Raw genomic sequence first — 20,593 nt, 5'->3', positions numbered from 1 at the left:
GGGATTCACACTCCCCAGGGAGTCTGCTTAGGGATTCTCTCCCTCTCCCCCTGCCCTCCCTGCTGCTCGCCCATGCTGTTTCTCTCTCTAAAATAAATAAATCTTTAAAAAAAAATCACAAAGATGCTGTACTCATTTTCACTGTCACCCAAAATGTGATATATATGTCACTTTCCCCACCTACATTCACAAAATGTTGTTTTGTTTTTTAATTTTTTTAAAAAATTTATTTATTTGAGAGCGACAGAACGAGCAGGGAGAGGGAGAAGCAGACTTCCCGCTGAACAGGGAGCCTGATATGGGGCTAGATCCCAGCACCCCTGGATCATGACCTGAGCCAAAGGCAGACGCTTAACTGACTAAGCCACCCAGGCGCCCTGTTTCATTTTTTTTTAAATACAAGGGAAGAAAGGGGGCCAGAGCTCCACTCTTGTCCCACTGTCTCTCTGTACCCCTGTGATATCACACATGACATTACGACTTCGCATAAGTTTATGGACAAGCCAGAAATCACAGGTTAAAAACAGAATGCGCATGGGGTGCCTGGGTGGCTCAGTGGGTTAAGCCTCTGCCTTTGGCTCAGGTCATGATCTCAGGGTCCTGGGATCGAGCCCCGCATCGGGCTCTCTGCTCAGCAGGGAGCCTGCTTCCTCCTCTCTCTCTCTCTGCCTGCCTCTCTGCCTACTTGTGATCTCCGTCTGTCAAATAAATAAATAAAATCTTAAAAAAAAAAAAAACAGAATGCGCATCAGAACCACTGGTGTCCTGAAGCCTGCTCACACCAACTCAAGAGAGCTGAGTGGGCACATCACCTCCCAATTCTGGGTTCAGGGATGGCAGATGGGTAGCTTGCATGGGAAGTATTTATACCGCAGAAATCAGCAAATGCTACCAAGCAAGGGTCCTTCCCCCCTACCCCCAGGGAGACCTTGGTCAAACGTACCAGCACATCAGCACAAACTGCAGTGGAAATGAGCCTCTGCCATCTTTCTTTGACTATTTCTGCCCTTAGTAGGGCCACAGATTCTTGTGACTTGGTCACAGGTTCTTGGAACCTAAGGACTGGAGGAGATGTGAAGGGACATCACATCACTGTGACAGCTTTCATTTTCTTTGCTGTGTCTTGGAATACTGCCTCCCCCTGGCCCGTCTGTTTAGATATAAGCAATCTCGTCTCATTCTCTCTTCTTTATTTCTTTACCATTCTTGTGCATTCCCATCTCCTTCTGGTTAGTGCTTATTTTGGAGGCTACTCTCCGGGATAGTAATGGCACACACAGACTCTAGACTATACGAGGCAGCCTGGGGTCAAATCCCAGCTCCACCCTTACCGGCCGACCTTGGGCAAGGGCACAAACAACCACACTTTAGCTTCCTCATCCATAAAATACACACGATATTGCTCGTGCCTTCCTTCTCATTTCCTTCTAAGGATTAAATGAGTTCATGTACGTACACAGCGTAGCACCCAGCACATACTAAGGACTTAATAAATGTCAGCTAATACCACTGTCTCCCAGCTCACTAATTACTTCTTTGGCTATGTCTAATGTGTCAGTTAATCCTTCGCTGGATTTTAATTTGGATGACCGTTATTCATTTGAATTTGGCCACCTTTCAAATCAACCTGTTCTTTTTCATCTTTCCTTACATTTTCCTTAATATCATCTTCAGTCATTCATTATGTTAAGTATGCCATTTTATAGTCTCTTTTAGATCGTTCTATTACTTCTGGCTTGAAGCAGTTCATTTCCTGGATAGCTCATATTATTTACCTGTGAACTTATCCTAGGAAGTCCTTTCTTTCTGTGGGAGTCCTGTTAGGTCTCCCTTTTGTTGAATATCCTTATGGGGTGATTTTGTGTTTGCACTGGGAATTTCCAGGGCACTGAACCAGCTTTTTTTTTTTTTTAAGATTTTACTTATTTATTTGACAGACAGAGATCACAAGTAGGCGGAGAGGCAGGCGGCGGGGGGCGGGGGGGGAGCAGGCTCCCCGCCGAGCAGAGAGCCTGACACAGCACTCGATCCCAGGACCCTGAGATCATGACCTTAGCAGAAGGCAGAGGCCCAACCCACTGAGCCACCCAGGCACCCTTCAGCTTTTATGTTCATTTTTCAGCTGGAGGAGGTCTCATAATCTCATACACAGTAACAATGCAGATTCCACAACTACATATGGTTTTTAATCTCTTGCTGGTGACTTTTCCACTCAAGGCAAGCTTCCTCTCTATTTTGCCAAGCAGTGGAGTTTTTCTAGCTTCTCTCCATGAAGAAGTGTGATGGTATGGCTCCCAGGGCTCAATTCCACCTTGGGCCCGAGTCTCATTTTAGACCCACTGTGGCATTAAAATTGGAACACCTAGACTCTATGGCCTTTTCCTGGGTACAAAAGCCTCACAGGCAGCCATGGCTTCAGCCCACATAACCATTTGGCTTAATTTTCTCCCTCCGTTTCTTGCACTTGCACACTTCCCTTTCCGATGAGCTCCCCTAGATGCAAATCTATTTCAGCCCACTCTGCGTTCATATCAGAAAAGACGCACAAATCAGTGCAGTCTGCCACATTGGCAGAATGTTCAGGTCTCCAAGTCTAATAGAACAACCTACCCGGGCTTGAACTCTGTCCGCATCACAACGGCAGCTTATCAAGGATTAGCTTCCAAAGTCAGCATGGATATGAAAACTGAAAGGAGTCAAAATTCTCCTGGACAATCGCACAATAAGATCTCACAATGCACACTGACAAGCCAACTCCCAACACAGGTGGAACACAGGCGGTGTTCCTTCAGTACTGGATTTGGTTTCCTAGGTTGAACACCCAAAGAAAGAGTTGGCTTGGATTTCAGAGCTGGGTTGTAGGATAATTAAAATCTATAAATAAAAAAAATACCCTTGGTGGCACAAGATGCTCACATTCTAAAAAGCCATCGGAACAAAGAGCGACAGAAGGAACAGCAGATCTGTCTCTCATTCACACTCACTCCAAGAGAGACGCCTGTTGGGTGGAATGACAAGATCACCCACGCTATTCAAAGTGTTATTTTTATCTGTACTTTGTTTTTGTTGAATAAGTATATTTGGAACTAGTTAAGTCTGAAGCAGGAATCCATGCTAGGATGGATATAGGACTTCCGTAGGTCAGAATACTGGTTAGCCCTGGGGCAGCACTAACTGTGAAGGGGCGTGAGAGAATGTTCTGGAAAGATGGAAATACTGAATGCCCTATCTGGGTGGGGACAAGATGGGTGGTATAATAAGAATTCATCAAGGGGCCCCTGGCTGGCTCAGTTTGTAGAGCACGTGACTCCTGATCTTGGGTTTGTTAAGTCTGAGCCCCACGTTGGATGTAGAGATTACTTAAAAATAAAAATCTTAAAAAAAAAAAAAAAGATTTGTGCATTTTACAGTAAGTTATACCTCCATGAACATAAAAGTTACAAGAGTACAAGAGAGATTGATGCAAAGCATCCTGCTGCCTGATCTCCGATCTACAGCTAATGCTCTCCAGAGGCAAGCCAGCCAAACGCAGGGCGGTGAGCAGACCAGGAAGACGAGGGACCAAAGAAGCAGAAAAAGGAAGTGCCGGCGGGGGTAGAAGGTACCAAGCTTCCCCAAGCTGGTTTTCCATGAGAGCCTCCCAGCAGTTAAGAGCCCTGGCTCTCCACCCAGATTGCTTGGATGTGAATACTGTCTCTACCCCTGTTTGTGTCCTCGCCAGATTCCTATGCTGAAACCCAAGCTCCAATGGGATGGTGTTAGGAGGTAGAGCTTTCAGGAGTGATTAGGTCCTGAAGACGGAGCCTCATGAATGGGATTTGCACCCTTGATGACAGAGCCCCCAGACAGCTCCCTCACCCTTTCTGTCACATGAGGTGATAGTGAAAAAATGGCCATCTGGGAACGAGGAAGAGGGGCCCACCAGACACCGCCTCTGCCATCACCTTGATCTTGGTCTTGTCGGCCTCTAGAACTGTGAGAATCAATTTTCTACTGTTCAGTGCCCCCCAGTCTGTTATTGTTATAACAGCCCAGATGGACTGAGACAACCCCTTGCATTTGGAGTGAACTTGGGCAAGTTACTTCTCTTCTTCGAACCTCAACTCTCTCTTGAAATTTAAACAAGGTAATTCGGACAAAGCTCCTGGCATGAGATCAGCTCTTCAACAGTGCTCAATAACTGTCAGCGATTATTACTGTTACTGGTCACAGGAGGCTGAGAATGTCTCCTGCCCTCCAAGGTTCTCGTGGAAATTAATGATTTAACCTGATAACCCGGTAGTTTCTCTAAATATACGTACAGTAAAATAAAAGCACATGGATTCTAATTTCAACGGAAGCAGAAGGTTATTTCTACTGAACTGAAATCCATGTCCTGGCCTGATATTACCATCCACTTTCATTTTTCTTCACAGTGTAGTGGTGAAGAACACAGGCTCTGAAGCAGACGGCCATGGTCAAATCCACCGTTACTTACCAACTTGGTAACCTTGAACGAATAACTCAAACTCCAGGCCGCAGTTTCTTCTCCTGTAAAACAGAGGTATAGCAAGGGTTAAGCAATAACAACAGACCTGAGCACATGGTAAGCCCCCAGGAAATGCTAGCCACTATGAGTCTTCCCATACCAGAGAGAAGGTCTGGGAATAACAACTCCAAATTCCATTTCTTCAGACCATTAAAGTTTACAGAGCATGTTTTTCAAACATCTTTCTCATTTAACATTCAAAGTAGTTTTATGTATTACAAATAAAGAAGTAGAGATTCAAAAAAAAAAAAAAAAAGGAGATTCAGAGAAGTTAAGTAACTTGCTCATAGTTGCAAAGCCAAGTCAAGAGCAAAGACCCAAACCGAAATCCTGTGACTGACAGTGTGGCTGGACTCTGGGTACTGGGGACCGAGGGTGGGGCCAGGCTGTCCTTCCAAATTCAGAATTCTAAGATAAAGGACGCTAGAACTCTGAGTTACAACAGCATACCTTGGTCCCAGCCCAACTTGAGTTTGATCTGGTCTGAATCATTCTATCCCTGAATCACTTCCTATTTTAGGTTTCTTCTTGGCTGGGAAAGGAAAATAAATATGTGCAGCACCCCATCCTTGTCACCCTCAACATCTCTTACAGCAGCAGCAACTTATGAATCAAAGGGCGTTTTCATAAAAACATAGTCAACCAACGTCCCATGGAGCACAGTCACCGGCATGAGCGTGAAGATGGGAGCAACGTCCACGGCATCTAGACGTTCTTATTATTATGTGGAAGAAAACCAGAATGCCTTTTTTTGGCCTTTATTTTGATTACATCTTTAGCTGCCTTAATGTGTTCTCGGTGCTTTTCACTAGGTACTGAAACACAGGAAACCACTCCACTGGCCGCGCTTTATTCACAAAAGGTTTGGGGGCAGAGCCTGATTGTGGTAGGAGGACCCTGCGGGCTGATCATGTCAACCCCTTGTGCCCCCCGCCCCCATCTCTCCTCTGGTTTCCCTGCATGGGTTTTCTTATTGTTGTTCTGGTTCTGTGAGGATGATTTAAAATTCCATTTAAAAAAATTTTTTTAAATTTTTTTAAGTAGTCTCTACACCCAATGTGTGGCTCGAACTCACAACCCTGAGATCAAGAGTCACACACTCTACCGACTGAGCCAGCCAGATGCCCCTAAAATTCCCTTTTAAATCATGATCACAGAACTGCTTGGTGTCCAAAGAAAGGGGATTTAAGAACCATCTAAGCATACTTACAAGCTCTGTCCTTGAGTGTGTGCAACACATGCCCCATGCCCTGTAGGGAAGTGTGTGCACACCACACACACACACACACACATGCACACACCACAACTACAGTTCTCTGGACCCGTCTCCCATTGTCTTCCAAGTACATAAATTTTTTTTCTTTCCTTCAAATTTTTTGACCGGATTTACAAAGTACAGAATGGAAGCAAGTTGTTTTCTTGGGGAAATTGTTAGGGCCTTGGGAAAAAGGACCTCGAAATCAGAAAAAGGGCACTAACTTTCAGAAAACCTTTTTTGGTTTGTTTGTTTGTTTGTTTGTTTGTTTGTTTGTTTGTTTTAAGAACACAAAGAGTAAGCTGGCCATAGCATCACCTAGAGACAAACCCAGGAGACAGCAAGTAGCTCCCTCAGAAGGAAAGTGGCAAGGGTGACTTGTTTTCACTTCCATGATAGGGACTATGGCTCTAGAAACCAGATCTGATCTTGTCTCCTCTTTAGACTCACACATGGGCTCCAGCCCCTTCTCAGTCTCTCAAAGCTGTGACTTTGGGTAAAGCAGTGAACCTCTCTGAGCTCCCATCGCGTCTGCTGTAAAGTGAGAACTCTCATTCTTTCAAGAACTATCTACAGAGCCCCGTGATGTGCCAAGCACATGGCCGTGGAGATAGTTCCAGGAGTTAAACCATCTCAGCCAGCCAGGAGCTCTCGTGGATTAGTGGACCAATGACAGGCAGACAATTAATTATAACAGAGTATGAAAAAGTATACAACAGTGATGAGTATGATGTTAGGCAATCACAGAAATGGGTATTTAATTAACTCAGCAAGGGATGGCAAGTGGGGAATATGAGCAAGGCATCTCCAAGGAGGTGGTATCTAAGCTGAAAACAAAAAGACAAGTTAGAATTTGCCCAGCCCAGGCAGGAGGGGATCCAAGCAGAATCGACAGCACATGCAAAGGCCTGCAGGCTAATTTGCTGGTTCACATGGTCAAGCACAGGCAGTGGGAAGAGAGATGTAGGATATCAGACCTGGATATGTAAGCAGGTGGCCTTGCCAGGGTATCCTGCCTGGACCAGGTGACCTCCCGAGGTTCCTTAGGCCCTAAGGGCTGTTTCTATGGTCTTCTGAGAGCCCGGGTCCTCCTCCTGCCCTGACAGCCCTTTAATCGGCATGCAGAAGCCTCTGGGTCCATTCTAGGGCATCAGGGAAGTCCCAACCATCCCACGTGGGCCCTCCTCCTTCCTCTTTCTTTTCCCCTGAGGAGTGGCTGGGCAGAGTGACTCAAAGAGGGAGCTGTCTCTTCTCCTTGTCTTTTGTTTCTAAAAAAAAACCACGCAGAGCTCACACAGTCTGCATTCCCACCGACCCCCTTCTCCCACCCAGGCCCTAGCCTAGCTGAAGAAATGCTGGGACTCCCTGTGTCCCGCTCTGCCTCCTCCAAATATTGGAAGCTATCTGAGGGCTGACACTGAGTTTGGTCATCCTATGGTGCCCAGCACCTGGGAATTCTGCCTGACACATAACAGGTCCCCGAAGATGCCTACGGAACTGAACAGATTTCCTCTCTCTGCAAATGAGCCCACATCCAGATGCCCCCCCCCCCGCCTCGATCCCCCACCCCCAGCAGCTCTGAGCCCAGGGCGGGAGACCCGAAGACCCCGAGTGGCCCCCTCAACGCTTCTCCCCCATTACTCTACAGACGATGCCAGGGTCCCAGGATCACCCCATCTGGACAATGACGATCCCCTGGTGACACAGCGAAGAACCCCAGGCCCAAAGGAGTGATTGAGTTGCCCTAGTTCTCTTGGTTTTCAAAAGGACACAACATTCTTAACTGGAAGGCTCTACCAGAAAACTGGTTTATTTTCAGGGAAAATGCTTAACACTGATGGAACTAATGGAAGCTTTTGTTGTTTCTCTCCGCCAGTTACATCACACGACTCCCGGGGGGTTCTGAGCAGGACGAAAAGTTCCCACTGAAGCAAATCGATCTGTGAAGATGACCATGAATCTTTTTAGGGACTGGATATGTTTCTGATTATGGATCATTTTTTAGGTTAACTCTCTGTGATGTGATCTCAGGCTCTAACCATTTTTAAAGAAAAGTTGAACTCCCCACACCACTTAATTCCTTCGTGTTTTTTTTTTTTTAATGTTTTGATGCTAAACAACTTGACTATGACATCAAAGATGACGTTTAAAGAAGACATTTGGACCTATAATCCCTCCACCAGAAGAATTCCTCATAATTCTCTGTGTCCTCTTAAACTCTTTATTCACAGACCTGTACTCTGTGCCTATGTATGTATTTCATTAAAAGGAATTACCTCTAGCATAGAAGTCCCCTAAAGTCTTTGGTTGTTTTTTTTTTTTTTAAGTAAAAAATTAACTTGCCTAAGGTTTTTTGTTTGTTTGTTTGTTTGTTTTTTAAGTAAAAACAAAAATCACAAAACAGCACCACCTTAGGCAAGTCACTGGCATGATCAATCAACACACCCGAGCACAACCCAGCAACAGATTAAGCACCACAGGCCATTCTGGGTCTGAGACATTTTGGGCCACATTTTCTGGCCTGCATCATTCAGCCGTTATCCTGACACTTTCCACATCCCAGTTCGTAGGAAACCAAGGGAAACAGGTGTTTTTCTTCTTCCACCTGGTGTAGCAAACGACTCGCAAAGTTTGCAATGATGGCTGGCTGTTGAAGAGTTTAAGTCAATATTTTCCTGTCGGTGAAAAAACATCTCCAAGAGCCCAACACAGACGTCGTCATCCCTGGCTTAGCCAGAGCTCGCGGGAGGGGGAAGAAAGTTGTTTTTAAAAATCCTGCCCCTGGGTCCCAACCCTGTCCACTCCAACTCTCTCTAGGGATGACACCCCCGCACCACGGTGACTCTCGGCCTCCCCAGGCGACTCACCGAATGAGCAAGACCAGCTAGAATAACTCATTAGCCAAAGGAAGCCCACGGGAAATCTTATCTGGAAGTGAAGCTCTCCTTGTAATTAAATTAAATACAGACGTAAAAGTACCTAACGGTGCCTGTGACCCAGAGGATACCTAATAAATGTTAATTAAGCACACAAAAATAACTGAAATAATTACTCTTTCTCCTGAGTGAATTCATCTTGTAATTTGATTGGCTTGTTTATCACTTGCTGGTTTTTTTTTTCCCTAGCCATGATTCATTCTATTCCCGGTAATAAAATCATAAACTTATACCCATAATCCTGTTCAATTATAAGAGCTCTGTAATATTTCCAACAACCCTTAATCACTTATTTAATAAAACTTTCCCTCAGAACAGTGGTGGCTAATCTATACCAAACACTCTGTTAATGTTAGCTATTTATAAGAATTATTACTATTCAGAATTCCTGATAAATCTTCCAAAGTCTGTTGAAACTCCTCTTACGGTCTTCAAAGGACTTGACGATAACGTAAAAAAATATATTAGGGTGGTATTTTACAAACTTAGGAAAACAGACTTCAAAGCAAATCAGTGCTTTCTGTAATTTTGTCAAGAAAAAAACTGTGATCATTGCACAGGTACCTGGTTGATCAACCCAGAGAAAGTAGCCCAGAGAAAGCTACGCGCTAATGCTAAGCAGTTTCCATAGTTACTCGGAAATGCTAACACTGCGGTGAGTTACAAATGGTCTCTTGATCCCGCCTGCCTCCTGAGAGAGGAAGGTAAGATTCTTCCACAGGTTCACATTACCCCTCAGTTCTGAGAAACCACAGGTTTTTTCTAAAAAAGAGATCTAGGAGAGGGAGAAGCAGGCTCTCTGCTGAGCACGGAGCCCTATGTGGGGCCTGATCTGCTTGTGCTCGCTTGTTCTCTCTCTCAAGGAAATAGAAAAAAAATCTTAAAAAAAAAAAAAAGAAAGAAAGAAAGAAAGAAATATAATTGCTTAATCCAAACAACGAGCTTTTATTATGAAAATTTCCAAACCTCTGGCTTGCCCAGCTCGGCTGGGATGCCAGTCCTCATCTTCCATACGTTGTGCCAAACACGGGAGACATCAACAGCTGTGCCTGGGGATTTGCTGAACCCAGGCCAGGATTCACACAATTCAGGAGTCCTTCCTACTGCTTGTACCTGAGCTCACTGTATTTGGCCCTTCCTGTGCTTCCACCTCCAGACATCTGCTGTGTCAAGTTTTAAACCAGCTAGACTTAAAACATACATCCCAAAAAGAATCATGATGGGCACTGCTTTATATGCATGTTATATGTGAGTAACAAGTACTGTGGTCTGAATGTGGGTTTTCCCCCCAAATTCACACACTGGAATCCTAACATCCCACATGACAGCATTAGAAGGTGGGGCCTTGGATCACCTGGGTGGCTCGGTCACTAACCATCTGCCTTTGGCTCAGGTCATGATTCCAGAGTCCTGGGATCGAGCCCCGCATTGGGCTCCCTGCTTGGTGTGAAGCCTGCTTCTCCTCTGTCAAATAAATAAATTAATTAAATCTTAAAAAAAAAAAAAGAAGAAAGAAAGAGGAAGATGGGGCCTTGGGATGCCTCAGTGGTTCAGTCAGTTAAGCATCTGCCTTCAGCTCATGTTATGATCCCGGGGTCCTAGGACTGAACCCCACATCAAGCTCCCTGCTCAGCTGGGAGTCTGCTTCTCCCTCTCCCTCTGCCCCTCCCCGTGCTTGTGGGTGCTAACTCTTTTGCTCTGACTCTCTCTCAAATAAATAAATAAAATCTTTAAAAAAAAGGCGGGGGGGGGGAGGTGAGGCCTTTGGGAAATGATTAGGTCACAAAGGGCAAACCCTCAAGGATGGGGCAAGTGGCCTTATATGAAAGAGGCCCCAGAGACCTGCCCCACCATCCCCCTATGATACATGAGAAGTCTGTGGCCCAGAAGTGGGCCCTCAACTGACTACGGCTGTCAGGCAGCCTCACAGGGGCAAGGGAGATGGAGAGGACGACAGAGATGCCTCCCTCCAAGCCCTCCCCCTTGGGGGAAGTGTGCACCCTGGCGCCTGCAACACCACGTGACGAGGGCTCTGACAGAGGCAGCCACGGGGTGATGAAGAACACAAGGACCGGGTCACAGAGGCAGCGCCAGACACCTGGCCTGAACAAGAACCAGAAACACAGAGGTAACATTCGGGACAACAGTGTTAGGGAAGGGCTGCTGTTCACATCGATCATTCCCTCAACTCTACCATCTGAACCTGACACCCCGTCCTACGCCACGTTTATAACCACCCAACGTTTGGCTCTTTTGGTGAGATCATAAGCACCTTGAAGGTGGCGGGCACTGGGGTTGGGAGCAGAAGTACTAATTCGGTTTCTCTACTCTTCAGTGTATATAGTACCTCCGAGAGTTATCCATTCGTATTTCCTGAACATTAAGACGTCCGGAACTCACGTTCTCTGTTACTACTCCGGCTGGTCAAGCACTGAATTACTTGTGTGAGTTGGTGGCGGGAAGGCCTCATGCAAGTGATTCCAATTTACCTTGGCTGATCTGTTTCTGTTGTTGGAAAAACTGCCATGTCTGGAGCCCCCACTGCCCCAGAGGATCCCCAGAGAACACACTCCCGGACTCACAACGGTGGGCGCGACCTCCTGCCCGACCTTTCCAGAACCATAAAGCATCAAAGATGCAGCCTGGAAATAAAAGCATTTGGAGGGGCGCCTGGGTGGCTCAGTGGGTTAAAGCCTCTGCCTTCGGCTCAGGTCATGATCCCAGGGTCCTGGGATCGAGCCCCACATTGGGCTCTCTGCTCAGCAGGGAGCCTGCTTCCTCCCCTCTCTCTCTCTGCCTGCCTCTCTGCCTACTTGTGATCTATGTCTGTCAAATAAAGAAATAAAAAATCTAAAAAAAAAAAAAAAAAAGCATTTGGAGAAGCCATCCGCCATGCTGGAGTTTCTAAAGTATCCCTTGATCCATTCAGAATACCCCCTTTCCTATTAGCCAGGGTCTCCCTGGCTCTGCCAACCCGTATCATTATGATCACTTGCCAAGGAGGCAGTCCAGAAAGGCAGCTAACGTACTGGGGAGAGATGTCCCTTGAAACACACTCCCAGGTGCTTAATTTCCTAATTATAACTAGCGCTAACTGGCTATGGAAATTTTACATGACAACAGGATCCACTATCTTCAGCAGTACTGTTTTTATTTGCAAAACCAGACATATGCCTCACCCCAAGAATGTACTTCAGATATTGAGGATTATAGAAGGTTCTGAACATATGCACACACACACATGCACCAAGTTAAATATACATCAACTTTCTACAATCCTAATGCCATGGAACATACAAAAGACTTCTAACTTCCAATGCACCTTCCCTACCCAGATGTGAACCCTACACATAATTTGGGATTCTTCTGAGAGAGTGTAACAGATTCTAGGGTCCACCACAAATTTACAAAAATTCTACGGCTTTGCGAGGTGGGGAAGGGAGGTTGCCTGGGTGGCTCTGTTGGTTAAACGTCCAACCCTTGATCTCAGGGTTGTTGAGTTCAAGCCCTGTGCTGGGCGCCACACCCAGTGTGGAGGCTACCTTACAAATAATAAATAAATAAATAAAATAATAATAATAAATAAATAAAAATTCTCTAGCTTGGGTTACTGCCCCCCCCCAAAAGTAGCTTCATTTCACCTATTCGGTCATACTACTGTCTGAATGAATAAAGGCTTCACACACTGTCCCCCTGAAGTTGTCGTCTTCTCTCTTGAAAGACCACGAAATGCCACGGGAGCACACAATCCTCCCAGCCCCAGGCCTGGGATCTGGGGAAACACGGCTGTTACACCAGGCATTTTCTGTCAAGACAACAGTCAGCGATGGGACCTATTAATTACCATTTTCCTTTGCATCCCTTCTCCTGGAGCTATGGCCCATTTTCAGGATTACATTCTGCAAACAGGAGAGAAGACAAACATGGTTTCCATACTTCCCCTCATCACAATCTCCCTGCTTACGGTGCACCCATGTCCCCCATTTTCCCATGATCTATCCCTCACACATTTAACAATGTTCTTAATGAAGCTGTAGTACTTGCAACCCTGCCTCCAAGTGATGAATTTGGACAAATCTTTAACCTTAAGAAATCTCCAGTATTTTAGGGGAAGAGCAGAGATGACACAGGGAGCTTAACACGTTAGTAAATATTCAAAATAAATATTTTGGAGCCTTAACCAATCATCTCTTTGATAACCTTAATTATCACCGTATATAGTGTCATAAGCAGTCGTGGTTCTTTGTCCAGAAGTGCCGTTCTGCACGGCACTCGTTTAAGAAACAGGTGGGGCAGGAGGAAGGAAAAGAGCCGAACAGCCGCAGCGCGCCGGACTTCACAGCATCGCGGTCAAGCCCGCGCCCCGCAGGCTGGCTCTGGCCCTTATCAAAGGAGAGGAGAGAGGAGCCGCCGGCCCACAGAAGAGCAAGAGAAAGACCGAGCGCCTGAAATGCAGGTTATCAACCACGTTCTCGGTGTCAGGACGGTTCGCCTTTAGAGACGTATCGCTGTTTACTCGAAAAAGTGACACTGATAAAGGCGTATCCCGTCTACTTCCCTGGCTCTAGAGGCGCGGGGACGTGAAGACAGGAAGGACAGGAGCCGCCTGGGCTCAGACAGCAGGATCCGAGCGGAGCCACACCAGCCACCAGGTTTCCCCACAGCTCACCACCCAGCGATGGCCATTCGGCCTCCTCCCATTTCCAACTCCTTCCTCTGTTTAACTGCTTCCCAGGTGCCGGCTCTGGGTCCCGGTGTACCATTCAGAGGGCCTTCACTCCAGATGGGGGTCCCTGCTGGGTAGGCCTCACCCGTGAATCCCTGACTGATGCCATCCCTCAGTCGGCTAGCTCACTCCTGAGCTTTCAGCGATCCTCCGCCAAACTCCGTGTGTCCAGGTCCAGTGACATCTACATGGAAACAGTGTCGTGAACAGAGGGACCGACCCATCCCAGTTTATCAGGGAATTTTCCAGCTTTAGCAAGGCAAGTCCCAAGTCCCAGGAAACCCCTCCGTTGCAAGTAAAGGAGGATGGCTGGTCCCTCTGGTAGTAGACACCCACAGGGTCAGAGAGCCTGCTCACGCTTTCCTCCCCCTAACCATGCTCGGCTGCACAGGCTGGGCCGGGAGCCCTCTCTGTCCCATGCAGAAAGTCCAACAGAACTTTCTACAGGGAAGCAGATGCTCTCTATCTGCACTACCCGGTATGGCGGCACCAGCCACACGCGGCTACTGAGAACCTGCACTCCGGCCGACGTACCTGAGGAACTGAGCTTTTCCACATTCATTAATTTTAATCAGTTTAAACTTAAAGAACCCCATGTGGCTAGTGGCTACTGTTTCCAGCTCAGCTCCAGTCTTATGTACGTGGACCTGGGGTCCACTGCTGTGCAGAGGAACGAGCTTTGGAGTCAGACAGGCCTTGGCCCCAATCCTTAGTCCCTCATTTACAAATGTGCCACCACTTCTTGGGAAAACACGTTTCTTCATCTGTAATCCTTACAAATTTACTAGAGAAAGGTGTTCAGAAGTGGCTGGCGCACTGAACTTCAAATTTCTTTAGAAGCCGCTAAACCAAATTTAGGGGGGAGGAGGTGGGGAGGCACCTGTGTGGCTCAGGTTGAGATCTCAGGCCAGGCTTCCTGCTCAGTGGGGAGTCTGCTTAGCCCTCTCCCCCCCCACCCCGCCCCAGTGTGTGCTCACACTTTCTCTCTCTGTGTCAAATAAAAAAATAAAATTTTTTTAAAAAATAAACTAGATCTAGGTAAAAATGCTAAAAAGAATTTGATTCTGAGCCCCAAAACTGAAGAAATGGGATCACTTCAACCAGATCTTCAAAATACACGTCAGTTTTAAATTTGGATTCTAAAGTGCCACCGCAGTCCCTTTGGCCTCACTATGACTTGATTTCTGTCCTGGGCCTGTCGACGGCTGTCACTGGGTCCCATCAGGAGATGCCATGGGGCAGCGGGCACCAGGTAACTGGGAGACACTGTGCCAGGTCACCTGAGCATGGCCCTACACGGTGCCCGGTACAGGGATCCAGCCAGGTCGCAAAGCAGGGAGGAAGCAGTGTAGAAGACACGCTCTCCCAGGCCTCTGTTCCTGGGAGGGGACAGAGAGGGGTGACCTGGAGCAGAGTGTTCAGGGGACCACCCTAGAGCTGGTCCTTCCCAGCACAGAGTCCCCTGCATACCTGTCCCTGCTCCCTCCCGCGGGGACCCACCTGCTGCCTCCTGAGGGAGCTCCCTGTGGCAGATCCTCTCTGGAACCGGTCCAGGGCAGGAACTGGAGGAGGGTCCCCAGAGGGGCAAGCTGCAAATCACCATCACCCCAGGAGCTTTTCAAAAACAGTGTTCCCCAGGACTGGGAATTGGTGTTTGCAAAAAGCTCTCAGGTGACCGCCACACAGCTGGGGACTGGGTAGTTTTCATCTGAATGCTTGGGAAGAGGATTCTCCAAAGCAGCCAAGATGAGAAGGATGACCAGCGGAGAGAAGTGCTAGCCACTGGCTGCCGGAAGATGTCTCCTTCTTAAGGATTTCTTCCCTTGGCTGCAGGTGCAGCAGTGAGAAGGCTGGAGAGCTCTAAAGCCCCAGTTAGGGCCCAAGCTGCCCCCCTCCTTCCCACCTTCTGGTTCTCCAGAACCAACCCGTCCAAGAACAAACCTGCCTAATGTCTCATGTGTAGCATTAGTGGGGCCATGGTGGGGGGTGTCCTCCTTGCCCACTGGCCCCTGAGCCCCCCAAGGCAGAAGCCCAAGTCCTGTACCTCTCTGGTCCTGGCGTCCCAGGGCTGGGGCTAGCACTAAGGAAGCCCGCAATAAAGGCTATTATTGTGGTTCTTACCCTCATTTCATTGAAAAGGAAACCAGCTCCTAGAGATGGTATGACTCACCCCAGGCCCCATGACGCTGGGGGCAGGGCCGGGACAGGAACTCTGGGCTCCTGGCTTCTTTCTCTTCCTGATACCCCAGGTTGCACCCATCCCTCCCCCACCCTCCCTGCAAACACACCAGCTTTTCTCCCTCTTTTGGCCAACATGCAGGCTCTGCCAGTTAAGGTAAGTTCTCATTTAGTATTCTAGGGCTTTAAGTCATAGGACTCCAAACAGTCTGGGGGTTCTTTTAAGAACACCCTGTGCACACTATACATGGGGCCAGTTTGGGTAAGCTTTGGACTCTGACCCACCTAGGGACCCACTTAGTAGCTGGGCAATCTCCGCCTTTTTAACCTCTCTGGGCCCAGCCTCCTCAGCTATTAAACGGGAATGATAGTGTTCACCACTGCAGATTGTGGTGAGGATGATTAGCTGAGATCAAAGGGACCAGATGGGGCCAGCAGGAAGCACCGACAGGTGGCAGGGACTGATCAGACGGCAGGTGTATGCCCGTCTCATCACTGGCTCTCTGCTCCGGATTCTGGCCAAGAAGAGCTTCCCCAGGGTGCATCCTCCTGCCTTACTTACCCCCTTCTCTTCCCACAAGCTACCGTGGGCCAGCGGACCCACCCCACAGCCCCTCTCCTGACCCCTCCTCTTGGGTGCCTGGACCACCCTGGGGTACCAGATGACTGCTAAGGCGGCTGACAGCACGAGAGTCATCCCCACCCCGCCCGCCAGAGCCCCCAGAAAAAAGCGAGAAGTTGCCCTTCTCTGGTCCTCCTTCCAGACTTCCTTGATTAAAATCAAATATTTGCACAGTCTCCCAGGCCTATAAACCTGAATTGCTCACAGGAAAAAAAAAAAAAAAAAGGTGCAAAGAGAGTAGCGTGGGCAGAGGTGGCCTAGCAGAACCTCAGAGGAAGGGGCCGTGGGTCTTGAACGACCGCACAAGGCCAGCCGAGAGCACCGGCGGACGGGGACAGCCGCCCTCTCCAGAGTCACCTTCCCTGCTTTTCTCAATGGACAGCCACAAAAATCAATGGCTTTCCCTCTGTGAAAGGCCCTGCTGAAAATCACCAGAGGGCGGGAGTGTGCACAGGGGCTGGGGGAGGGACGGAGGTGAGGAACATTCTACTCCAGCCCCACCCTGAAAGCTCTCCCACGAGCAGGAAGCCGGCCACTGCTTCACACCAGCACGGCGGGATCAGTGGTGAAAATAGGAAATACTTGGAAGGGGGTGGGAAGTGGTTGCTGTGCAGAGCCCTCAGTCTCAGGGCCCCTCTGCCCCCAGCACCCCCAGACCTCCCCCAAGACCCAGCAAGGAAAGGATGACCATCAGGCACTGTGGAAGCTTCCAGAAATTACTCTGGTAATTTGGGCAATCTGACCATCAAACCCGGACACAGGGGAAGGGCACGAAGCATGTACACAAAATGTGGGGGTGATCAGAAGAGGGACAAGGCTGTAAGAAGTTTGCTGGAGGGAGACAGACAGACAGACAGAGGGGAGGGGACAGGTTCGTACAGCAGTGGCAGTGGCAAGACTCACCGTACCTCCCTCTCTCTAGGCCACTCACTCCATCCAGGTTCACATGGCTTCAACAGAAGCCTTCCTAAGCAGGCAAAAGCAAAGTCAATGCTGAGCTCCCTGCAGTGCACAGTGGCCGTCTTTGCCTGCCCAGCCTCCGTGTTCCATCCGGTGATGGCACCCAGTTTTCCAATGAGGCATTCGCCAATGCTCCCCTGCACATTCTCCAGGGGCCAGGATGTCAGCTAGGAGAGTGCAGTCAAAGCACAGAATCTTCTAGAACCCATGGCTGGCTGCAAAACAGGCATATGACCCTAAATGGCCATAAGAGTCCTTCTGAGGTTCAAGAACGGGCACGGGACCCTACGTGGCTAGTAACAGAGTCCTCTAGCAGTCGGGCTCCAGACACTGCAAGAGGAGGGGCCTTGTTTCCCCCACGGCGTGGTGAACACGAGAAGACATAAGCCCGAGTCCACGCTGCCGGCAGGCTCCCACCATCTGGAGAGGAGAGACTGCCTGAGAAACGAGGAGGAAGGAAAGCAGGGCTGAGAGACAGAGACAAAATCCGGCCCCTGCATCAGCCAGGCCGGTTTAGCTGCATGACACAAGACATTATCTTTTTTACACCCAAGGTAGCCTGAGTTTGGTTTCTGTCGCCTGCAACCCAGAGCAATGACAGACAGTCCTCAGTGGGTTTATCGGAAGCTGCCTGTTGCTGCCAGGCCCCACTTCCTGCCCTGGTTGCCATTTCAGGCCTCATGCAGTGGCTTGTTGATGGCACGGGGAGGGCGGGGGGGAGGGGGGGCTGGCTTCAGGCCCTAGGCCATCCACTCGGCCATGGCTCACAAAGCATCCCTCTCTCACTTTGGACCCCAGACCCCGGACTCTCACCCCTCCCTGCATCTCCCAGGCTCCCTTTCCCAATGTGCACATCCCTCACAGGCTACAAGACTATGATGCAGGTTCCTTTCACACCCCACACACCACCTGGAGGGAAGATGTGCGACCTCCCCCACGGAACTCCCCCCACTTCATCCAGGGGCATTCCCACACTCCGCCCGATAGCAAGTCTTCCAAACAGCGGCTAACACCCTAAGCTCTTGGAGGGCGAGGTCGACCCCTCAGGCTCTGTGACCTACAGGCCCTCCCTGGAGGTCAAAGCCCCCACTCTCCACAGGGAGGGAGGACGTGTTGGAAGCATCTCCTAAACAGAGCCTCTACCCTCCCAGGTTACCAAGACCTTCCCCAAAGCTTTCCAACATCCACCTAAGACGAAGATGCTCTGGGATCAATGAGCCTTTGTCATGTAAATTAAAGGCGTCTGTTTGTTTCCACTGGAACCACCACAGCTCTGTACATTTCATCCACAGCCGCAGGAGAAATCTCTGGCTAAGACATCCGCTGACACTAAGCATCATTTGACAGCATTTCTGACTCCAACGTGCAGAGCTCATGTCAAAATAAATTGGAGAGATCTTCTGAAGCAGCCTCCCCACTTTACAGAAGTGGAACCTGGTAATCTGAGAAGTGAGATGACCCCTGCCCCAGGGTCACACAGTCAGGAGGCTGAGGAGTCTTGGCAAACACTGGGTTCTAGACTCCACCCCTCCCCACCCTGCCCATCAACCAACATTACAGAGAACTTCACCTCCGTTTTATTTTATTGTGACACTAATTAGTATATGCTCACTTAAAATTATCTAAGCCACATGTATCTTCTGCTCTTTGCATTGTAGCTCATCTGGAAAATGGGGTCTCGGCAACTGGGGCCTTCTAGCCTTACTTAGACTTGGTGGGTTTCTCACCCTCTCCACTACTCCTAACACTAGCAACACAGACAGGAACAGTGGCGGCAGCTCTTTGTGAAAATATCTACCCTCTCCTGGACCCAGCAAGCTGTCTGAGGACGTTCCTCACGGCTTGGGGTTGTGTCGGGAATGCCTCATTAATCTCTAAAGAAAAAGCGTCTTGCAAGGTCACAGTGATTTCAGGAACAGCCCAGAAGGTGAACTTCTAGCTGATCCTTTTGCTCACTGTGTGGCCTTGGACAAGTCACTTAGCCTCTCTGAGCCTCCGTTTCTTCATTTTCAAAAGTGGCAGGAATACCCCCACTGAATGGGGTTTGGGCCCCTCAAGCTCCTCGAGGGCTCGGCCAATCTGCTGATCTAGGTCATCATCCTAAATTTTCTGAGTCTTTCCCCTCCTGCCACCCATCAACACCTCAGCCGCTCAGGCCAGGTGACGCCATCCCACCCACACCCCATCCCTAGGACACAGGGTCAGAGCCTAGGTGGCTGGCTTCCTGCCTAGGGGCCAACCTTCCCTTGGCCCGGTCAGCTCCAGGGTCCAGCTCTACAGCTGGTTATCTAGGTACAGGCCTAGATGCCCGGGGCAGAGTTTCTCCTCAACTCCTCAAACTGAGTATCTCTAATGAGCACCATAAAATCACTCAGTTTCTTCCTCATGGGATCCAACAGCATTGAAAGCCAGTCACCAAAGTCTACATGACCCTTCTGCACATGCAACAATAAAGAGAATAAAATATAGGAACATTTGCCAGATTCCTTTACTGATCTCGATCCACAATTAAGCTGGTGCTCTGTTTACTGCTGCCGCTGAGGAACAGAGAGGGACCTCCCTACCCACCAAGCCCAGACTGGATAATCTTGCTTGATGTCTGGATCCCACCCCACATTATGCCCCCCACAGCAGAGCCGGGGCCCCTCACCACTGCACCCCTGGTAAGCAGTCCTCTATCTACAGGCTGAACCTCTGGGTCTGCTCCCCAACCCCCAACCCCACCCAGTGGAGTCTAGACTTGCTCAGACGAAGGGGAAAGCAGAACTTATAAGCAGAAGCTGGAACTGGGGGGTGGTGTGCTAATGCCGGAGCAGACCAGCTTCGGGTAAAGGAGAAAAACATGGTGACTTAAGGCCACTCATGGCGGGAACTTTCTGTCTCACCACTTATAGTGAAAGTACCATATCAGGTCTCACCCAATGCCAAAACCCCAGATTTTGGCAAATGCTCAAGACAAACCCGGCGATAAGACAATGTAGGAAGGATCAAACATCACAGATCAAGAACCCCAACAGACTATTTATTTATCGAGCTGTAGGGCTTACAATGAGGGCAGGGAGGAAAAAGGATACAGAGAAGCTGCTGGAACTTATTTCTTCAAAGCCCAGAAAAGAGAGCGGCTTTTCTTCTCTTGTCTACCTCCTGCTACAGCCACTTACTTGTAGCAGAAACAGTCCCTTGGAAATGCTCTTTGGGTGTGTGCCTATGAACACACGTGTGCCCATGCATGCACGGGCATGTACACACGCCTGTGCTCAGCCCCTTTTGCAACCCACCATCTTTTGAGAATTGAAAGTCAGGTAGAAGGGGTCCTCCTAGATGGCTGGTGGGAAATAAAAACGTAGTAGCTGCTTTGGAAAACAGTGCGGCAGGTCCTCCAAAAGCG

The 20,593-nt window shown here is 48.9% G+C and overlaps 1 protein-coding gene across 1 annotated transcript in view; it reads right to left on the bottom strand.

Moving 5' to 3' along the window:
- Nucleotides 1–20,593, bottom strand: part of CYRIB (CYFIP related Rac1 interactor B) — a gene marked incomplete at its 5' end in the record, with an annotated part of 143,744 nt that overhangs the window by 99,360 nt on the left and 23,791 nt on the right. The window contains one exon of the mRNA XM_080800850.1: nucleotides 4,478–4,530. The remainder of the gene's footprint in view (nucleotides 1–4,477; nucleotides 4,531–20,593) is intronic.

The sequence above is a fragment of the Martes martes genome (genome assembly GCF_963455335.1).
Source record: "Martes martes genome assembly, chromosome: 4".
NCBI classification, from domain to species: domain Eukaryota; kingdom Metazoa; phylum Chordata; class Mammalia; order Carnivora; family Mustelidae; genus Martes; species Martes martes.
This window is presented reverse-complemented; position numbering and strand designations above follow the sequence as displayed.